The sequence below is a fragment of the Mustela nivalis genome (assembly GCF_964662115.1).
Source record: "Mustela nivalis genome assembly, chromosome: 3".
NCBI lineage: Eukaryota > Metazoa > Chordata > Mammalia > Carnivora > Mustelidae > Mustela > Mustela nivalis.
The window spans coordinates 75,772,229-75,793,476 of record NC_139022.1 but is presented as its reverse complement, the minus strand read 5'-3'; the positions used below and the strand labels follow the sequence as shown (position 1 = coordinate 75,793,476).

Genomic DNA, 21,248 nt, shown 5'->3' with positions numbered 1-21,248 from the left:
GTGGGACTTATTCATCTGAGAAGATAACATACATTCTTTGTTGGCAGACCAAAAATAAATGTTAGTAGAACAATCCGCGACAGACTAGAGATTGTGGTGGCTTGCATCAGATCGTGAGACAAGGATATATTTTGAGGGTGGAAGCAAGGAGACTGACTGATTGATAAGTGTAAATGTGAGGGAAAAGAAAAAAAAAATGAGTTAATGATGACACCCAAGTTTAGCCTGAGCAACCAGGAGGATAAAGTCACTGTTTGTCAAAATGGGCAAACTGTGAGAAGAGAAGGATTGGATAGAATAGCCAGAATTTGTGGGTTTTGTTTTTTTTTTAATTTATTAATTTATTTTAGAGAAAAAGTGAGAAAGTGTGAGGGAGGGACGGAGGAAGGGACAGAGAGAAAGGGAGAGAGAGAACCTTCAGCAGACTCTCCGCTGAGTGCAGAAACGGATCTCATGATCTGAGCCGAAACCAAGAGTCTGTTGCTTAACCTATTGAGCCACCCAGGTGCCCCTCAGAATTAGGTTTTTATTATTTTTAATTTTTTTTCATTTTATTTTCTATTTTCAGAATTCAGTTTTTAATATGCTAAATTTCAGAACTTTTTTTGTTTTCTTTTTTTTCCTGAAGATTTTATTTATTTGAGAGAGAGAGAAGGAGCAGAGAGAGGAGGTTGGGGAGAGGCAGAGGGTGATGGAGAAGCAGACTGCCTTCTCTCTGAGCAGGAAGCCTGATGTGGGGCTTAACCCCAGGACCTGATCTGAATCATGACCTGATCATGACCTGAGCTGAAGGCAGACACTTAACTCACTAAGCCACCCAGGCATCCCCCAATTTTTTATTTTCAAAAGTCCTTTTAAAAAACTGCTCTTTTTGTAATTTTTTACATAATGCAGGAGGCTCAGGAGTGAAACTAGGAAAATTATTAAGTGAAAGTCTGCACATCTAATAATAAAACCCCATCTTTCTTCCCTCCTTTGATTCTGAGAAAGCTGGCAGCAAAGATTTACCCACTCCCTGTCCTTCAATCTTTCCACCAACACCAGGAAATTGGCATATTACTCTTCGGGATAAATGACTAGCTCAAAAGAAAATCCTTACAGATACCAATAAATTAGGATTTCCCACAGGAATTTCTGAGTCCACAATCACCCCAAAGCAATTCCTCATAAACCCCAAGCTCTAATGTCCTTCATATTATTAATTTCACACATTGTATATGAATGGACAAAGATCACAGACTTCCCTAAGCACAGTGTTAGACCCTGAGCCTGCAGGCCAGGAGACCACATCTGCTTATCAGTCTCAGAATTTAGGCAAGGATTATTCTGCGTTTGTCCCTGACACCTGATAAGCATTCTTTCAAAAACAGTTGGAGTATACTCATGTTCATAGCAACATTACTCACAATAGCTAAAACATCGAAGCAATACCATGTCCATTGATAGATGAATGGATAAGCAAAATGTGGAACATTCATGCAATGGAATATTATTCAACCTTAAAAAGGAAGGAAATGGTGACATAAATACTACAATATAGATTAAACTTGAGGACATCATGCTAAGTAAAACAAGCCAGTCATAAGGAAACAAATACTTGGGGCACCTGGGTGGCTCAGTCAGTTAACCATCTGCCTTTGGCTTAGGTCATGATCCCCGGGTTCTAGGATCCAGGCCTGCGAGAGGCTCTCTGTGCTCCCTGCTCACCGGAGAATCTGCTTCTCCCTCTGCCTCTCACCCACTCATGATTTCTCTCACTCTCTCTCCCTCAAATAAATAAATACAAACTTTTTAAAAAATTAAAAACAGAATACAAATACTGTATGATTCTATATAAAAGAAAAACTTAGAATAGTTAAACTTGTAAAGACACAAAGTATAATGGTGGTTTCCAGGAGCTGGGAGAGCGGAGAATGGGGAGTTAGGATTTAATGGATATAGAGTTTCAGTTTTACAAGATGAAAAGAGTTATGGTAATGGATAGTGGTGATGGTGGCACAACAATGTGAATGTACTTAGTACCACTGAATTGTACACTTAGACGTGGTTACGATGGTAGGAAATATAGTTGGGAAAAATAAAACACTCTGAAGAAGAGTAAAGAGGAGTTAATATAATGGCAGATATTCTCCAAATTGCCTTCGAACAACAATTCATCAAGAAAAAGAACTATGGGTGCACCTGAATGGCTCAGTTAAAATAAAATCTTTTAAAAAATAAATAAATAAAATGAAATCTTTAAAAAAAGAGAGAGAGAGAGAGAGAATTCTCCAGAAGGAAATGATATTGGTAATATTGACAAAACCCATAGCTGAATTTATCTATCTAATTTATTTAGCCAATACTGAAAATACGTGATTGTGGAGGGAACATTTAAGGGTGACATAAAGTTATCTTGGCTTAAAATTTTTTAACTCTTCTTACTAAAAATGAAATATTGCTGTAGGTAAGAGAAGAGGGAGTATACAGGAATATATATATATATGAACTCTGTACTTTTTTGCTCAATTTTTCTGTAAATCTAAAAACTGCTTTAAAATGTATGGTCTAATTAATTTAAGACATTTTTAATGCAATAACCCTTTAAAAAATGCTTTTAGCTTTATAAACCCATGAAAATTTTATGGGAATTTGAGCTTTTTTGCATTTCCTAGGAAAAATAAAAAACAGCCTGGGAGAAGAAAATTACAGTTGAAAAGATCTTGCAATTTAAAGAAAGCAGTTCATATTCTTTAGAGATTGTGTCTTTGCTAAGTCTTCAATATATAAAACCATTCTAATCTACCCTATTCAATAGAATTCATGACGTGTAAATTAGTAATGGAAATCAAATCACACTTTAAATCTATTTGTTGATAATTTTCTAAGAAGATTAAATGGAAATTTAGAATACTTTAAATATTTGTTATTGCAGTATTCAAATTCCAAGAGAGTAATCTTAAGTATCTTATTAAATTTCTTAAACTTTTTATCCTCATTCCAATATTTCTTACATATTTACAATGACTCTCTGAAATGAGAAATTTCTATAAACATTAAAAAACATATACAACACAGGAGAAGAAAAGAAAATCTTTCCTTAACAGATTTTTTATGTGGCTTATCCTAAGGGAGATCTATCTGTTATCTATCATGTATCTGTTTATATACAATAAAATAGAAACAGAAAATCAATCATGAAAGAAAGTAGAAAGTGATTATAATGGTGATGGACTTAGTGTGATTGATCATTTGATTTGCCTTTTAACTTCCTGGCAGCCAGTATCAAACTCAAACAGGACCAAAATAAGTCAGATTTCATAACTTTCAGATAGGAAGAAGCATTCCTATTCCTCAATACATATATCACTCAGGTTTTAAATTTCTAATAGCAATTTCTGACAAAAGACATAAAGAACAATAAAATGACCTCACTGAGGAATAAAATGGCCTAGTTTTTCTTAATAAAACAAGATACAATTTTTTATGACTGTTATAATAACTTTAATAAAAGCTGGGAATTTAAAATTAAAACTCAATGTCATGTTGGTGATTTTGCAAGGGGCTAAGTAATTTAGTTGAAGCGTGCCTTCTCAAAATGTGGTTTAATCCAAGGGAAAAAAATTACCATACATGATTTCTCAAGAACTACTTCTCTCAACTAAATCTAAGATATGAAGTGTTCACTAGCAGAAAATTCAAATGTAAAATCTGAGAAAGACCTAGGAATATAGGTATTCAGTAGCTGATGATGGGTTCTGATTGGTAGAAGAACATGGTATGCATGGTAGCATAGAAGATCTTCAACTCTGCATGTAAGTAGGTCATATGAGTAGGTATTAGTAGACAAAATCAGTGATATTCTTTTCCTTAGGAAGTAGATTTGGATTTCCTCTAACACTTGAATAGCTACTCACATGCTAAGCCTAGGGGAATCCTCAACACACAGTGACTATTGAAGGCTGCAGTGGATAAATTCATTTATGTCTAAGAGCAGAAAAGAGAAGAACTTGGAACTGGACTTTAGAGATCCATTATTTTGTGTTGTGATCAAGGAAAAGCTCACAAAAGGTATTTACAAGGAGACTCTGGAAGAGATTTGTGTCATGGAATTCAACAGAAGAGAGGATTTCTAGAAAAAGAAAACACCAGCATTGCTAGACGCTGAGGAGCCAAGGAAGATGACAGAAAAACACCTGATTAATTTATTTTTATGGGTTTACTATTGGCCTTATCAAGAATAATGGATTAATTAGGGAGAATCCATTCTGAATAAGGTTGAAGATAAATAAAAGAGGTGAAGAAGTGAGTCAGCAAGAGCAGTTACTTTTAAAGAGTAACTGAAGAGAGGAAGAAAGAGAAGGGTGGAGGAAAGGTTTTTGTATTTAATATTGCAGGTGAAGATTAAATGCTGACAATGTAATCATTAATAATGTGCTCCAGTGTGACTGAAAAGTTGGCCTTTATTCTGGAGTTACAATAATCACTCCAATCCTGCACAGATCCATGCTGTTTGATAAAATATTACTGTGTTCTTGCAGCAAGGGAGCTCTCAATGGCACCATGGTTCAAATAGAGGGTGGCAGAAACTGCTAATTCCTTCCAATAGCCATTCTTCCATTAGATTTTCCAGCTGGGCACAGGCGTTCCCAAAATGAAGACAATTCCCCATTCTTCCCTTGCAACTGTATGTGGCCAAGAGAGTAAGTTCTGATCAATGGATCTGAGAAAGAATATCCTGTTGCAGTTTCAGATACCTTTCCTTAAGAAACAGCTTACATGAACCCTTTGACCCACCATGCCTTCTTGCTGGAGCTGAAGATCCATTTTGGACCATGAGGTGACCTTGAGAATAGTGGCCACAGATGATAGAGTGACAAACTAGAAGTATCCAAGGTCTGCATTGACTTCATTGAAGAGAATTCCATGGCAGCTCTAGACCACTGGTATCTGGGTGTTAATGCAAAAGAAAAATAAGCATCTAGTTTAAGCCATTAATATGTTGAAGGCTACTAATATCCTTAGCCAAATCTAAATCTAACTATATATAAAAGGAGAGCAAGACAAGCCCAGACTGCAATAGAAATGACAAACCATCATTCAGATGGATTAGAAGTCATTGAAGAAAAAAATAATAGGGTTAATTTAAGACCAGGTATCCTGTCCAGGAGTCCTTGAGGTTAAGAAGGAAATGGGCATGGAAATGACCATAATAGAGAGAAAATGCCACATGAGGAAATGTGGTCCTGTGTTATCCAGTCTCCTTGTGTATCACTGGTTAATCATAGCAGACAATTTTTTAATTAAATTTTTAGTTTTTTTTTATTAACACATAATGTATTATTAGCCCCAGGGGTACAGGTCTGTGAATCATCAGATTTACACTCTCCACAGTACTCACCTTAGCACATACCCTCCCTAATGTCCATAACCCAACCACCCTCTTCTTATCCCTCTCCCTGCAGCAACCCTGTATGTTTTGTGAGATTAAGAGTCTCTTATGGTTTGTCTCCCTCCCAATCCCATCTTGTTTCATTTTTTTCCTTGCCTACCCCCAAACCCTGCACTCTGCCTAAATTATTCATATCAGAGAGATCATATGATAATTGTCTTTCTCTGATTGACTTATTTTGCTCTGCATAATACCCTCTAGTTCCATCCATGTCATTGCCAAAGGCAAGATTTCATTTCTTTTGAGGCTGCATAGTATTCCATTGTGTGTGTGTGTGTGTATATACCGCATCTTCTTTATCCATTCATCTGTTGATAGACATCTAGGTTCTTTCCATAGTTTGGCTATTGTGGACATTGCTGCTATAAACATTCAGGTACACGTGACCCTTCAGATCACTACATTTGTGTCTTTACAGTAAATACCCAGTAGTGCGATTCATAGTAGACAATCTTGGAAAACCTTACTTTAAGAGGGAATATGAAGCTGATGATGATTTCCTCTTCATATTTAATGCATACTTTCATACTTTGTTTTAAGCTATTTAACTGTGTGTATATATTTTAACCTGTTTAACTATACATATATATCTAACTTGCTTAACTATATATATAAACACACATTATATGTGTATATATGCATGCAGTTTAATTTGTGTTGTAAAAGTCTGCATCCATAATTCTTTTTTTTTTTTTTTTTGAGGGAAGGTGCAGAGGGAGAGGAAGAGAATTTTTTTTTTTAAGATTTTATTTGTTGAGCTGGAGCAAATAATCTAAAAATTTGTATGGAATCAGAAGAGACCCTGAATCGCTAAGGAAATGTTGAAAAACAAAAACAAAACTGGGGGCATCATGTTACCTGATTTCAAGCTTTTTTTTTTTAAAGATTTTATTTATTTATTTGACAGAGAGAGATCACAAGTAGGCAGAGAGGCAGGCAGAGAGAGAGAGGAGGAAGCAGGCTCCCTGCTGAGCAGAGAGCCCGATGCGGGACTTGATCCCAGGACCCTGAGATCATGACCTGAGCTGAAGGCAGCGGCTTAACCCACTGAGCCACCCAGGCGCCCCAATTTCAAGCTTTATTACAAAGCTGCAATCACCCAGACAGCATGGTACTGGCATAAAAACAGACACATAGACCAGTGGAACAGAGTAGAGAGCCCAGATATGAACCCTCAACTCTATGGGCAAATAATCTTTGACAAAATAGGAAAAAATATACAGTGGAAAAAAGACAGTCTTTTCAATAAATGGTGCTGGGAAAACTGGACAGCTATAGGTAGAAGAATGAAACTCGACCATTCTCTTACACCGTACACAAAAATAAACTCAAAATGGATAAAAGACCTCAACGTGAGACAGGAATCCATCAGAATCCTAGAGGAGAATATAGGCAGTAACCTCTTCAATATCAGCCACAGCAACTTCTTTCAAGATATGTCTCCAAAGGCAAAGGAAACAAAAGCGAAAATGAACTTTTGGGACTTCATCAAAATCAAAAGCTTCTGCACAGCAAAGGAAACAGTTAACCAAATGAAGAGGCAACCTACGAAATGGGAGAAGATATTTGCAAATGACAGTACAGACAAAAGGTTGATATCCAGGATCTGTAAAGAACTCCTCAAACTCAACACACACAAAACAATCATATCAAAAAACGGGCAGAAGATATGAACAGACACTTCTCCAAAGAAGACATACAAATGGCTATCAGACACATGAAAAAATGTTCATCATCACTAGCCATCAAGGAGATTCAAATTAAAACCACATTGAGATACCACCTTACACCAGTCAGAATGGCCCAAATTAGCAAGACAGGAAACAACATGTGTTGGAGGGGATGTGGAGAAAGGGGAACCCTCTTACACTGTTGGTGGGAATGCAAGTTGGTACAGCCACTTTGGAGAACAGTGTGGAGATTCCTCAAGAAATTAAAAATAGAGCTTCCCTATGACCCTGCCATTGCACTACTGTGCATTTACCCCAAAGATACAGATGTAGTGAAAAGAAGGGCCATCTGTACCCCAATGTTTATAGCAGCAATGGCCATCGTCGCCAAACTGTGGAAAGAACCAAGATGCCCTTCAAAGGACAAATGGATAAGGAAGATATGGTCCATATATACTATGGAGTATTATGCCTCCATCAGAAAGGATGAATACCCAACTTTTATAGCAACATGGACGGGACTGGAAGAGATTATGCTGAGTGAGATAAATCAAGCAGAGAGAGTCAATTATCATATGGTTTCACTTATTTGTGGAGCATAACAAATAGCATGGAGGACAAGCGGAGTTAGAGAGGAGAAGGGAGTTGAGGGATATTGGAAGGGGAGGTGAACCATGAGAGACTATGGACTCTAAAAACAATCTGAGGGTTTTGAAGGGGCGGCAGGGGGTGGGAGGTTGGGGGAACCAGGTGGTGGGTATTAGAGAGAGCACGGATTGCATGGAACACTGGGTGTGGTGCAAAAATAATGAATACTGTTACGCTGAAAATAAATTTTAAAAATTAAAAAAAATAAAAAATAAAATTTTAAAAAGATTTTATTTGTTTATTTGACAGACAGAAATCACAAGCAGACAGAGAGGCAAGGGGTTGGAGGGGGGAAGCAATCTCCCTGCTGAGCCGAGCCCGATATGGGGTTTGATCCCAGGACCCTGGGATCACGACCTGAGCTGAAGGCAGAGGCCTTAACCCACTGAGCCACCCAGGTGCCCCAAGGAAGAGAATCTTAAACAGGCTCCACACCCCACGGAGAGCCTGACACAGGGCTTAATCTCACAACCCTGAGATAACTTGAGCCAAAATCAAGAGTTGGATGCTTAACTGACTAAGCCACCCACGCACCCCATAATTCTATTTTTTTTTAATAGTAAGGCACACTGCAAAGTGTGCAGAAAAGATTCTTCTGGTTTTCACTATTTCTTTCTTGATTTGAAGAAGTCAAAAAAAGTATATATAAAAGTTCACTTTGAACTAACTACCCAATCTGTTTGCAAAAAAAGGGGGGGAAAACCTGAAGAAAACATTATTACCTCTCATAATAAGGGCTAGGATTCCTATTCTGCTTATACACTTTTTTTTTTTTTTTTTTTTAACCAAGAGATCACTATTAGAGGGGTATCTGGCTGGGTGGGTCAGTACAGCATGCAATTCTTGATCTCGGTGTTGTGAGTTTGAGCCCCACAGTAAGTGTAGAGGTCACTTTAAAAAAAAAAAAGAGAGAGAGAGAGAGATCAATATTATAAAATTACATACACTGGGCACGAATTTTATTCCACAATGCCAGGATAAAAGAAATACTACATTCTCTTATTCCCTAAATCAAATATAATCTGTTCTGAAGTTGGAAGGAAAATTCAACCACTCATTTTTGAAACTCCCTTCCCTTTCTTGGGTAGGTCCTACAATAATCCTGGACTTCTGTATCATCAAAATAAGGTGGTCGTGCTTCCTTTTTCTTCAGAATTTAGCCATCTTTGCCTTTGCTCTGTTGCCTGCGAAATGCTGCTGTAGAGCCCCAGAGCCTGCCTCTTGGCTCAGAGATGGATCTCACAGGGGATTTCTCATTCACTTCAGATCCTGCTTCTCATCACCAAGTTCCTGAGAGGGTCATTATATGCCTGCAAGATTTGTTCTCTGCCACCAGGAGTGGGTTCCTTGTCTTTTCTCCAGCCAAAGGAAGCTAAAATTCTCCCAATGTTTGGAAATGTGATCTCTTTTCTCAAATATTCATAAGGAGAGAAGATGATAACCACAGTTCATTTTTTCCTCCTCATTATGACACAGCGTTAAACTTATGTAACTCAAAAAGCACATTAACATTTGTTTTGAACTTATTCTCAAAAAATATTGTTCAAGCAACTGACAAGGAGAATAATTAATTTCACTTATTTGATTTGAATTTCAGTTCTCTTTCTGCCTCCAGGCTAAGCTATGCTGCAGTAACAAATCATCTCCCCAAATCTCAGTGGCATATAACCAAGTTTACTTCTTATTCTAAAAGTGATCTGTTCATTGGAGTCTCTCAAGCACTCACACTGATAGAGAAGCCACAGTATCAAGTCTTGTTTGTTGCTGTGCCAGAGGGGAAGTGAGTTCTAGAATATCTTACACTGGTGGGTAAAAAGAACCCAGTCTAGAAAGACACATGTCACTCACTTTTCACAGTTCACTTGCCTGAATCAGTCACATGGCTCTATTCAACCACAAGGGGCCCAGAAATACATTGCCATCATTTGCCCAGAGGAGACAATTAAAAATACTTGGCAAAGAATTCTGACTTCCTTGCTAAGAGAACCTGTGTCATTACGCTGAAGCTGTATCATATATGAGTCCTGGGGATAACTGTATCTTGTTGCCACCTCTAAGACAGTATCTAGACATTTAACATCCTTTGGGGTCATTTCACTCTTAATGACCCATAGTCATGCAGTAGACTGTATCCAGTATGCAATGTATTGATTGCATAAGGAATGTGAAATAATTGGTTGACTCAATTATAAATTTAGAAATACTTTTTTAAAGTGTTCTAGTTTCTCCTTGGATTATTAAAGTAATATGTTCTCATTGTAAACACTTGGAAAATATAAAAAACTAGAAAGAAAGAGGAGAAATCACTCATAATTTCACCTTCCAAAGATAATCAGTATTTTAGTGGATTTCCTTCCAAACTTTTTCTATTCATTAAAAAAAATTGATTCTCATAATCACCAAAATTATAACCATTTCTTCATTAGTGACGTTGCTCCACATAGCTAATCTAAGTGGCCCTAAGCAGATAATTTTTTTTAAAAAGTTATTTTCCTTATAACATTTAATGCTATCTAACATGTTTAGATAGCATTAAATCCTAATGGTTAACAGTTCCATGTCATGTTTGGAGCAATGAACCCCTAGTTCTAAAATTGCTTGTTAGTATAAGACCAGCCATGAAACAAATGAATAATTGTAATTGTTATTCTCATTTGTTTCTGGTATTTTCGCCATCCAGATTACTAATGGAAAGGGAAGAGCTTTGTAAGCTCACATTACTGTAGAATTTAAGCCTCTTAAAATAATCAAGATTCTGGTTACCTTTCAAAATAATAAAAAATGCTATGGTCTAAGCGATGATTAGTTAAAGTCTAAGGAATAAATTGGCCAAAAAAGTTACAACTAGAATGATTTCCTGAAGTCGAAACCATTTAGTTATAAATTGGGATCTTTAGAGGTCAAATATGACACATGGAGTTTTCCAGTAAGTATTACTCAAACTTTGCAAGGACTCTTTTTCATTAATATTTTTAGTTGACATTGCATTCCATGTGCAGATTTCTTCTTCATTTCAATCGAGAGAAATCATAGGAAATTAAATTGACAAAGAAGCTACAAGAAGAGCTTGCAATTTTATTATATTGCAGCAACCTCTCAACTATTTATGTTAGTAAATAAGAGAATGACATGGAATTGTGAACTTCTTAGGGCAAATTTCATGAATTATCCATTTTTGTAATCCTTACAACTCCCAGCACAATGCACTGCACAGAGGAAATACCCATAAACAAATGTGATACAAAGTATAATTGCATTCTTATATGAAAGGCATTCTAGTTTGGGGGAGTTTGCTTACTTTATTGTTATTTCATATAAATCTTTGTATTCTGCAATATGTTCTTAAAATTTCTAGAAGGGAAATTATTAATTTAGATCATGTGAACATTTCTTGCTCTGATTTGACAAATAACTTTCCAAAATCTTTGTCCTAATTTATATCCCCAAAAGGATGAGTGCTCATTTCACTCTATCTTCACCAGTGGAATATATGCACATTTTAAATGAACTGGCTAATTAGATCTACTGGAAATAATATCTCTTTTGTCTGCATTTCATTATTAATGAGTTTGAACATTAGTAAAATATACAGTAGGCACTGAAATTTCCTGCTTTGTGAACCGACCATTCATGTGTATATTTTTCCTATTAATCTCTAAGATCTCAGTTTTGTTTCAATTCTTTGTCCTCACACTACATATGTAAGTATGTATTATACTATATGAATAGTTCTATATAAATCCTTCTATCCCAAATAAACATTTGTATATATGAGTCTCTGGTATATACGGTGATTCCATAATGGCAGTTACCCCATTTTATTTCTCTGTAAATAACCCCTAACACATACAGAAAATGCATACTGTACTTGTAGACTTGCTTAGGAATAAATGAGATAATGTAAGCAAAGCATCTAATGCAGTGACTGTCTCATAGTAGATGTTCAATAAATTATTTTACGCTATCAGTAAGTTTTACTGTTAGACTAAAACAACACAATTCCATTTTAGTAAAATCAAGGCTAGAGAAAAAAATCAAGATTTAGTATTTCTGAACAATCACAAACTGTAATTGCAAATTGCAGATTTAGAATTTGAACTGAATCTTAAATCCTTCACCATAAATCACATCTGAATGGAATTCTCCTGATATAACTGAAATTTTTTAAAAGAGCTGAGAGAGAGAGAGCTCAAGCACAAACCGGAGGATCACAGGGAGAGGGAAAGACAATGTCAAGCCCACGCTGCACTCAGCTAGGAGCCCCAAACGGGTCTCCATCTCAGGATCCTGGGGAGGTCCCCGAAATCATGACCTCCCCTGAATTAATTGGGTACCCCGTTCTCCCTAACTCTTGAAATTTTTTTTAAAGACTAGTATGAATTATGAGCTGGTAAAACTTTTTGGCAACAGATGGATTATTCTTACCATAGAGATTATCTCTTCTTCCCTCATTTAAATTTATAGAAAACTTGTAAAAATAGTAAAGCTTAACAAGCACAAACATACATCGCATGAGTAGCATTTATTTCTCCAGTTGGTTAGCTTTTGTTCTTAGACGCGGGGAGGCAGCTGTCCTTGTGGTCACTGTTAGAAAAGCAGAACTAAAGCAACGAGAGGGAAGGGCAGCCGCGCTGGGAACAGGCAGTCAGCTGAAAGGCTTGCAGCTCAGGGGTGGGTGGGAGCATTTTTGTTGCCGCCGAGAAGAGGAGGGTGGCCAGTGTGAAGCAAAAAGGCTTTCAGGGGAGCAGGCCTGGTTAGCTGCCCGGCGGCAGGCGTGTCCGGTACAGGCCGGTGCGCCGCGCCAGCTGCGGAGGGGGGCGGGGGAAGCTGAGTCTAGGTCAACGAAGGGCAAAGGAAGCCGGACACTGACGCAGTCTGCCTCCCGATTCCGGCTTCCAGGCGTCTAGTGGGAAACCGAGTCCTCGTTTAAAGCCGGTCTTCAAGCTGCCTCATCATCCCACAACCTTCCCAGGCACTTCCGGTAAGAAGCTCGGCACCCACAGCCCGGACTCCGCAGAGCAGCGCGCAGGCGCTTCGGGACCTGGCGGAGGCGGTGGACGCAGAGGGAGGAGGGCTGTGAGCCGTAGGAAAGCCTCTTGTGCGCCTGCGCTCTCAGCTCTCCCCCCCCCCCACCCCCCGCCCCAACAGGTCGGGGGGAAAAACAAACCCTGAGCCGACGTAGCGCACCCCGGGGTTCCCGGCCGGGGTCGCTCTTCATTCCTCTGCCCGGCGTCGCTTCGAGTCCCCAGAGAGCTCCTCTGGGGTGTGGGGAGGTAAGAGCCCCATTAACAGGCAACTTGGCCTCTCCTCACTCCTGCTGCACTCACGGAGGGGGCGGGGTGGCCGATGGACCCGTCGACCTGGGTGCCGGCTCTGGCCCTCCTTTTCCTCCAAGGGCCGAGCCTGGGCCCCCGACTTGTTCTCTTTCCCAGGCCGCAGAGTTGAACAGGGAATCACGACCCTCAAACCTCGCGTCCGCTCTGTAGAGCTTGGAGGGCCGGACCGGGCAGGGAGGGCAATCTCAGCGGCTTTTTGCCGGGTCCCACCCACCCGGACAGCCTCGAGTCGCCCCGAGTGGTCGGCTGCAGGGGAGCGTTCAGGGGGCCGCGGCGGGTGCAGGGAGAAGGGTGTCCCGCCAGGGGAGGGGCTGTGCCTACCTGAAGGGACTGTGGTTCCCGCGGAGAGGTAGTTTATGCACTGGGAGGACTCGGCTTTAGCAGAATCTGTCATCACTGCCCTTGCTCTTTCGCAAACCCTATTCTCGCACCGATGCATTTTCTCATCATTTTGTACAGAAGGATGCGGCGGTGTTCTTCTTTCTCCCCTTTCTTTGGTACCTCTGAAAAATTCTGAAAGATGACCTAACTTTTAAACTATTAACGTACTTGTACTACCGTGATAGCAAATTATTCCAGACTGAGTGTTCTTGTTTGACTCGTATGGAAACCAGTCAGTCCATACACTTGATAAGTTCATCTTTTTCATTTAACAAAATAGGAAATTGGTTCGTCGATTTAGCTTCCTTAAATTATTATTTTGAGCCTGTTGTCTTCTGAATTGGCGGAAGTGTAATGGTTTTTGACCCAGGAAAACTATGTACTTTTTTCACCCCATTTCTCCCTTTTTTCCCCCTCCCGTAGATATTAAACTGCATGCTTAGGGTCCAGAACAAAATCTTAACATAATAAAGATTATGAAAAAATAATAAGCCATAATTTCACTATTTAAAGATAATCAGCCACAGTTAATATTTTGACTTTTTACCTTCCAGGTTTTTTTCTCATGGCATTTTCTTAATTACAATGATTTTATAGAGTTGGATTACGTGCTTTTCTTGCTTAAATTTAAGTGTTTCCTATGTTTTTAAAAGTCTTAATAAGTATAACTTGATGTTTGATTATACAAGTAATGCATGAGCAAAATATCTTTTGAAACAGTTACATTACAGATAAAGCTCCGTTCCCACTTAATTATAATCCCAATGTTACATAATATGGTAGTATCACAGTTTCTTAACCCAGTGAGTCTCAGTATCCCTTTACAAATTTAAAAATTGAGAACTAAAAGAGTTTCTCTATAATGCAATATATTTAGTATTTTATAAATTAAAACTCAGAAAGTTTCCAAAAATTATGCATTAAAAGCCCTTCACATGTTTAATTAAATAATATTTCTGAAAAATGTATTTAAAATTTAGTGAGACGGGTGGCATTGTTTTTTATTTTTGCAGATCACTAATGTCTGGCTTTGTAGAAGACAGCTGGATTCTCTTATTTGCTTCTCCCTTTAATCTGGTGGGTTATCTTGTCTGCTAAAGCACATTAGCAAAATCCAGCCATACATAGATAGGTGTTTGGAAAAGGAAGGACCCCACTGACCCCCTAAAAAGTTCTGAGGTCTTCCAGGGGTCCTCAGATCAGTTTGAGAAAGATGATTTAATTATTGTATTAATACGCTGTTAGGTTCTTCTGCAATTTTGCACTGTTAGGAACATTTCAAGTTGAAAGTTATTTGTGATGTGTTCCCCCACACAATTGCTACTGTTTCTCTAAAAGTAGAATTACTTTGGATGCCTGGGTAATTTTCTTTTGTGTCCTAATATTGGGGTTTAGATGGTTTCAGTTAATGATTTGATGAAATATCTTTGCATGTTTTCAGTTGCTTTGGATTATTTTCTTAAATTTTTAAAAAGAATTGTTAATATCAGATGGAATCTCTTTGGAACTGTAGATACATGTTGTCACATTGTTTTAATGAGAGGGTATACCCTTTTACTTCCTATCCGTAGTATCTGAGATGTTCTTTTTATCGTACCCTTAAAAACACTGAGCACTTTTACTATTAAAAAAAAAATTATGGGGGTGGCTGACTGGCTCAGTTGATCATGCAACTTTTGATTGTGAGTTTGAGCCTCATGTTGGGTTTAGAGATTGCTAAAAAGAAAAATTGTGTTCTGATTTAGTAGGCAACAAATGATACGTGTTCTAACTCATATTACATTGATACTACCAATTGTGCTTTGAATATTTTTTCATAATTTTATTAGTTGTACTATTTGCCCATTTATAGTCCAGTGTCAATGTGTTTTTCTAACAGATTTTCATTATTTTTTTTTTAAATATTTTAAGGATATGCACTATACTTTCTTTAGGAAAGGAACAAAATTATCTTTTCTCCTTTTACAGAAGTAGTGCATTTAGTGAGAGTGCATTTTGTTTTTGTTTACAAAAACAAAACAAAACTAAAATACTGTAGAGATACATAATGAGGATGTGAAAGGCATGCATAATCACAGATACCATCGTTAACAGTTTGGTGTTGGCCCTCCATATTTTTCTTCTGTGTCTTTGCTAATACTTTTTTTTTTAACAACTTATTTGTAAAAATGGGTTTGTACTGTGCATGATGTTTTGCAGTTTGATTTTTTTTGTCATTTAGCATTATATATTGGCTATTATCCTATAGAAGTACATATAACTCTGGGAAAGTTTTATCCAGAGGGACATTTATTGTAATCTTTAGTTACCTGATGTCAGGTTCCTGTCCTTTTCTATATTCTCTTCCTAGGTGATCTCATCCATTAACAGGTATGTGTTGCCAGTTCCCAAATCTTTTATCTATCTCAGACTTTTCTCCTGCATTCCAGATCCTTATATTCAACTGCCTATTGGACATCTCCCCCAGGATGTTCTCAAGGTACTGCAAACAGTAGTCCAAATGTGAACTCATGTTTTCCCTCAGTCCTGCTCTTCTCTGTATCGCCTGTCATGGTCAGTGGTACCACTGTCTACCTAGTCACCCATGATGGAAACCTGGCAGTAATGCTAGCTTTCTCCCTTGCTTTCACCCTCAAGAATTTCCCACTCCTTAGCCACTTTGCTATAATCTCCTTTCCTTCTGCTTTGCCCTCATCATCTCTCATCTGAACCATTTTAGTAGTCTCCTTCCTATTGGTTTTGTTGGTTTTCTGGTTAATCTTCTATGTTGCTGCCACTTTTTTTTTTTAAATCATGAAGAGATGCTTTAAAACCATTTTTTGTAAAATGCTGTAAATTTTTTATTGTAAATCTGAGAGTACATAAATGGTCAGGTGAGTAGAAATATTACCTAAATAAAATAGGTTATCATATGTACACATAAACTTCTTCAGAATAGGGAGTATATCTTATATTCCTTTTGTATTCTTACTGTATGTGGTAGATTATTGGCACACTAAGTACATCTTAGTTGAATGAAATGGGAAGTATGTGTAGCTTCAAATTTCATGTTAAAAGGTTTCATATACAGTACTTATATCTTATATAAATTGTTGAAATCTGTTATTATTTATCTTACCTTTTCTGTGCCTTTTTAGGCATCTCAGATGACATAAAGCTTAGTAGTACAGTGCTGTATAGAGATAACTCTGTAAATAGGTATTTCATGAATTCCATACTTTTTTAGAAAAATTGTTTTTTTCCTAATGAGAGACTATTTCTAGATTCCTATGATTCTCATTTCTGTGCTTTATGTTTTTAATATGTTCTATATTCAGAGTTCCTTTACTACTTTTTGCTATTTTATTTCTTAATGTAATGTTAATGTTTATCAAAGGGATACTTGTATGTAATTTAAAGAGTAAAATAAGACTACAGGGCTTAAAATGAAAAGTAATTATCTTTTGCCCCAGTCCTCTCTACTGAATCCCACTCTGCAGAAGCAGCCTTTTTCAATCAGTGTTCCTCATCTGGAACATAAGTTGCAGTGCTGTTTCCTTAACTCCCCCCTTGATGGTTTAAAACTAGTAACACTTTCAAGCATTGGAAAGAAGGTAGTTCCTTACCTAAAATGGATGCCTTAGGGTATTAAGGCTTCATTCTCTTAAAGAACCATTGCTGAGAAAGGCTCCTGCAGAGTGAATAGACTATTCAGCTCTTTATTTTTTGTTCAACTCTTTTTCACCTCTAGGTTTTTAAATAACCTGCTTACTTACACAGCTATCTCCCCATCCTACTGCAGTTTTAAGTATTATTTACCAATTTCCTATTATAGGAGATGAGAATTTAGGTTTGTTACACAAGCCTCCACCTTTAAACACTGCACTTTTAATCACCTCTTATTTGCAGATTAGTTCCATGCTAATTTTTAGTTAAATGACTATTTAGTGTTTACATCATTTAACCATGTGCATAATGTGTACAGGTAAGCCAGGTATATTGTACTATTTGTTTGTCATATAATATTTTGGGTTTTTTCCCTAGAGTTTATAATTACCTTAGTTTTGTTTTGTTTTTTTCTAAGATTTTATTTATTTATTTGTGAGAGAGTGCACAAGCAGGGGGAATGGCAGGCAGAAGGAGAAGCAGGCTCCCTGTTGAGCAAGGAGCCCATGTTGGACTCCATCCCAGGTCATGACCTGAGCTGAAGATAGACGCTTAACTGATTGAGCCACCCGGCTGTCCCTACCTTAGTTCTTCTGTATTATCTACCTCTTATGTATCTTTATGAATGTATGTTTTATATCTTTTTAATGTATCCTATATATTTTAAGATGTTATTTAAGTAATCTCTACCCCCAGTGTGAGGCTCAAACCTGCAACCCCAAGATTAAGACCCTCCACTGACTGAGCCAGCCAGGCACCCTTCCTTTTTAACTTTAATTAATTACTTAATTACTTAATTAATTTTTAAATTTCTTTTAAAAAGATTATATTTATTTATTTGAGAGAGAGACAGTGAGAAAGAGTATAAGGGAGGAGAAGGTCAGAGGGAGCAGCAGACTCCCCATGGAGCTGGGAGCCCAATGCGGAACTCTATCCGGGGACTCTAGAATCTTGACCTGAGCTGGAGGCAGTTGCTTAACCAGCTGAGCCAGCCAGGCACCCATAACTTTATTAACAACCCTTCAGACAAGATATGTAAATCTCCTTTTGGTAGATTCAAAATGTCTGTTGTTTGTTTTGTAACATCTTTCCTGTAATTGCCTACCACTCTGCATCTGTCTTCTTGCCTTGCTCTCTAGGCCTGTTGTTGCACGGCTGTCTTTGAGGTATGTCCTTTTATGATCTTTGCATTGCATTTGTCTCTCCCTGTGTTGAATAGCCTGTTTCCGACTTCAGCCCTTCCTCTTTCTTGTTGTCTCCCTCATGTTGATAGAGTACATATTTTAGTAGGTCCCTGAGAAGGACTGAAGGGGAGGCAGCGTTTTTAGATTCTTTCCTTTCTAAACATGTTTTTTAAAATTCTGCCCTCATATTAGCTGAATATAGAATTCTAGGTTGTAAATAATTTACTTTTAGAATTTTGGATGCATGGTTCCATTGTTTTCTACCTTTTAATGTTGCTACTGAGAAGTCCATTGCCAGATATGATAACCATTCCTTTATATGTGACCTGCTGTTGCTCTCTGGAAGCTTTTATATTTATTCACTAGGTTTGTAGTAAGCATAATTTTTGTGGCAGTCATTGCTCAAGATACTTTGAATATATTGGTGAACAAAAATACAAGATATCTACCTTCATGCAGCGTAATTTCTTGGAGGGACGAGTTGTTCCAGATGGTAAACAATATAATAAATATATTATACAAAAAGTTAGAAGGTTGCAAAGTTAAATGAATGCTTTAGAACAGAGACAAAGGTGAGCAGGATGGGATGGGGAGGTCAAGAGTGTAGGGGAAAGGTGGGGGATGCTGTTACAGCCTGAAATGGGTTGATCTTTCTGTAAACCACTCAGGTATTCTGAAATTTCACAATGATGAGGCTCTATAAGGATTTTTCATTCATTGTGTGGGCCCTGACTGGGCTTTTTCCACCTGGAGATCATATCCTTCAGTTCTGAGGTATTGTATTTGACAATTTCTTCCTTTGTTTATTCCTATACTTTTTTTTCCCCTAGACTTCTTGTTACTTGAGTATCAGACTCATTAGATTAAATTTCTAATCTTTGTTCTTATTTTCTTTCCCTTTCTTTTTGTTTTACTCTCTAGGATATTTTCTCGTTTATTTTCCAATGCCTTCACTTCATTTAAAAAAAATCTTTTTATTTTAGAACAGTTTTAGATTTATAGGATTATTGGGATGATAGTCCAGAGAGTTACCATTTACCCCCCTACCCAGTTTTCCTATTATTACATATTACATTAATATGGTACACTTATCATGATGAATGAACCAGTATTGATACCTTAGTATTAACCAAAGTCCATACTTTATTCACATTTCTTCAATTTTTCCCTAATGTGTTCTGATCTAGGAGTTTCCCCAAGATACCACATTACCCTGATTAGTTTTGTCTCCTTTGGTTCCTCTTTGTTGTGACAGTTTCTCAGATGTTCTATTTTTTATTTTATTGAGAGTTTTGATACTAGTCCACTATTGAGAAGAATGTCACATGTGGTTTCTCTGAGATTTTTCTCATAATTAGATTGGGATACTGTGTTTTAGGAAGAAGACAACAAGATAAAATGCCATTGTCATCACATCATATCAAGGGTACATTTTGTCAACATGACTTAACACTGTTGATGTTTTCTTTGATCCAATGGCTTGAGGTAGAGTTGGTCAGGTTTCTCCACTGTAAAGTTATTTTTTCTCCCTTTCTGTACTGTACTCTTAAGAAGAAAATATGTGCAGCACACTTAAGGAGCAGGGAGTTATGTTGCACTTTCTTGAGAGCAAAGTATCTATGCAAATTATTTAGAACTTTTCTGTGTGGGAGATTTATCTTGTTCCCTGTTTATTTATCTCAGTATGAGATAAATTTTTTTAATGATATGGATAAAAAGCCTGTACTGGTTTATATGTTTATATGTTTTATTGTTTAGATATCTACCTTTGGCCTTTGGGAGCTCTTCCAGTTGACTCCTGTATCTTTTTGACATACCTCCTTCATTGTATGCATGTATACATCCATGCATGAATGTGTACATGCACTTTATTTCTGGGATTACAAGATTCTCCATGCTCATCTTGTATATTTTCTGCCCCAGTCATAGAATCAGCCATTTCTCCAAGGAGCCTTGGCTCCTTTTGTTGGAGAAACCATGTTCTGGGTGCTAAGTATGATGTCTTGGTTCTAGGCCCTGTCAGCTAACAGAGCAAGAGATATACATGTTTATACTAATATCTGTAAGTATTTCAAGTAAAAAATTAGGACAGATATGTAACCATCTCTATCCATATAAAGCTAGCTATGAGTTTATACCAATGTCTCCAGTTCAAATCCATTACCATGTGGATCATTTTAGGTTCCTTCTCTTTGGCTTATCTAACCTTCCCTTCCAACAGTGAGAAACCTGGCTCCTGTCATCAGCCATCCAGTTCCTTTTAAATCCAGTATACGTGTGTAGTGGTTCAGAATTGTTAACCCATACCCGTTGGGAAACAGCTTTATGAACTAGAGCACAATGCTTGTGTTCCTTTTATCTTCAGCTTTACAGACTCACTCATTTCCAAAGGTAGCATTGTATTCCTCCACCCCTTTCAGGAAGGTTGTTTTATATGTTTGTAATAAATTTGGCCCTTTTCTCACATTCTGCATTCCATTCTGAGATCACCCAGTCTTCTTCTAAATAATTTTTTAATATTTGAGTATGTTAAGGCTTATTCTTTGTGCTATAACCTGACAAATGCTTAATGTCTTATTTTCATCACTATGGTATCGTACAAAATAGTTTCACCACCCTAAAAAAATCCACTATGCTTTACCTGTTCATCCTATCCCTTACCCCAAACCACTAGCAATCACTTACATGTTTTACTCTCTTTGTAGTTTTGACTTTTCCAGAATGTCATACAATTAGAATGGTATGGTATGTAGATGTTTTTTGGTTTTTGGTTTTTGTTGTAGAGAGAATGAGCAAGCAGCTGGGGAAGAGCTGAGGGAATCTTAAGCAGGCTCCCACCCAGCATGGCACCCAGTGCAGGGCTCAAGCTCATGACCCTGAGATCCTGACCTGAGCCAAAAGATCAGATGCTTAACCAACTGAGCGACTCAGGAGTCCTGCGTACAGTGTGTAG

At 37.6% G+C, this 21,248-nt stretch overlaps 1 protein-coding gene and 1 long non-coding RNA gene across 11 annotated transcripts in view; one reads left to right on the top strand and one right to left on the bottom strand.

Moving 5' to 3' along the window:
- Positions 1–4,424: 4,424 nt before the first annotated feature.
- The window catches only part of LOC309861668, a 70,942-nt gene continuing 54,118 nt past the window's right edge, over positions 4,425–21,248 (bottom strand). For 4 of the 7 annotated variants that reach the window (XR_014310115.1, XR_014310116.1, XR_014310117.1 and 1 more), the window contains 3 exons: positions 13,407–13,598; positions 12,175–12,790; positions 4,425–4,929 (listed from right to left, as the gene is read on the bottom strand). This is a non-coding gene — a long non-coding RNA (uncharacterized lncRNA). The remainder of the gene's footprint in view (positions 4,930–12,174; positions 12,791–13,406; positions 13,599–21,248) is intronic. The other 3 variants (XR_014310118.1, XR_014310119.1, XR_014310120.1) reach the window with 3 other exon arrangements.
- ZFYVE16 (zinc finger FYVE-type containing 16) overlaps positions 12,339–21,248 on the top strand; it is a 50,674-nt gene continuing 41,764 nt past the window's right edge. The window contains exons 1-2 of one of the 4 annotated variants that reach the window (XM_082724734.1): positions 12,339–12,730; positions 15,896–15,945. The gene's annotated coding sequence lies outside the window, so the exon portion shown is untranslated. Of the gene's footprint in view, positions 12,731–12,789; positions 13,023–15,895; positions 15,946–21,248 lie in introns of those variants that run through there. The other 3 variants (XM_082724732.1, XR_014310094.1, XM_082724733.1) reach the window with 3 other exon arrangements.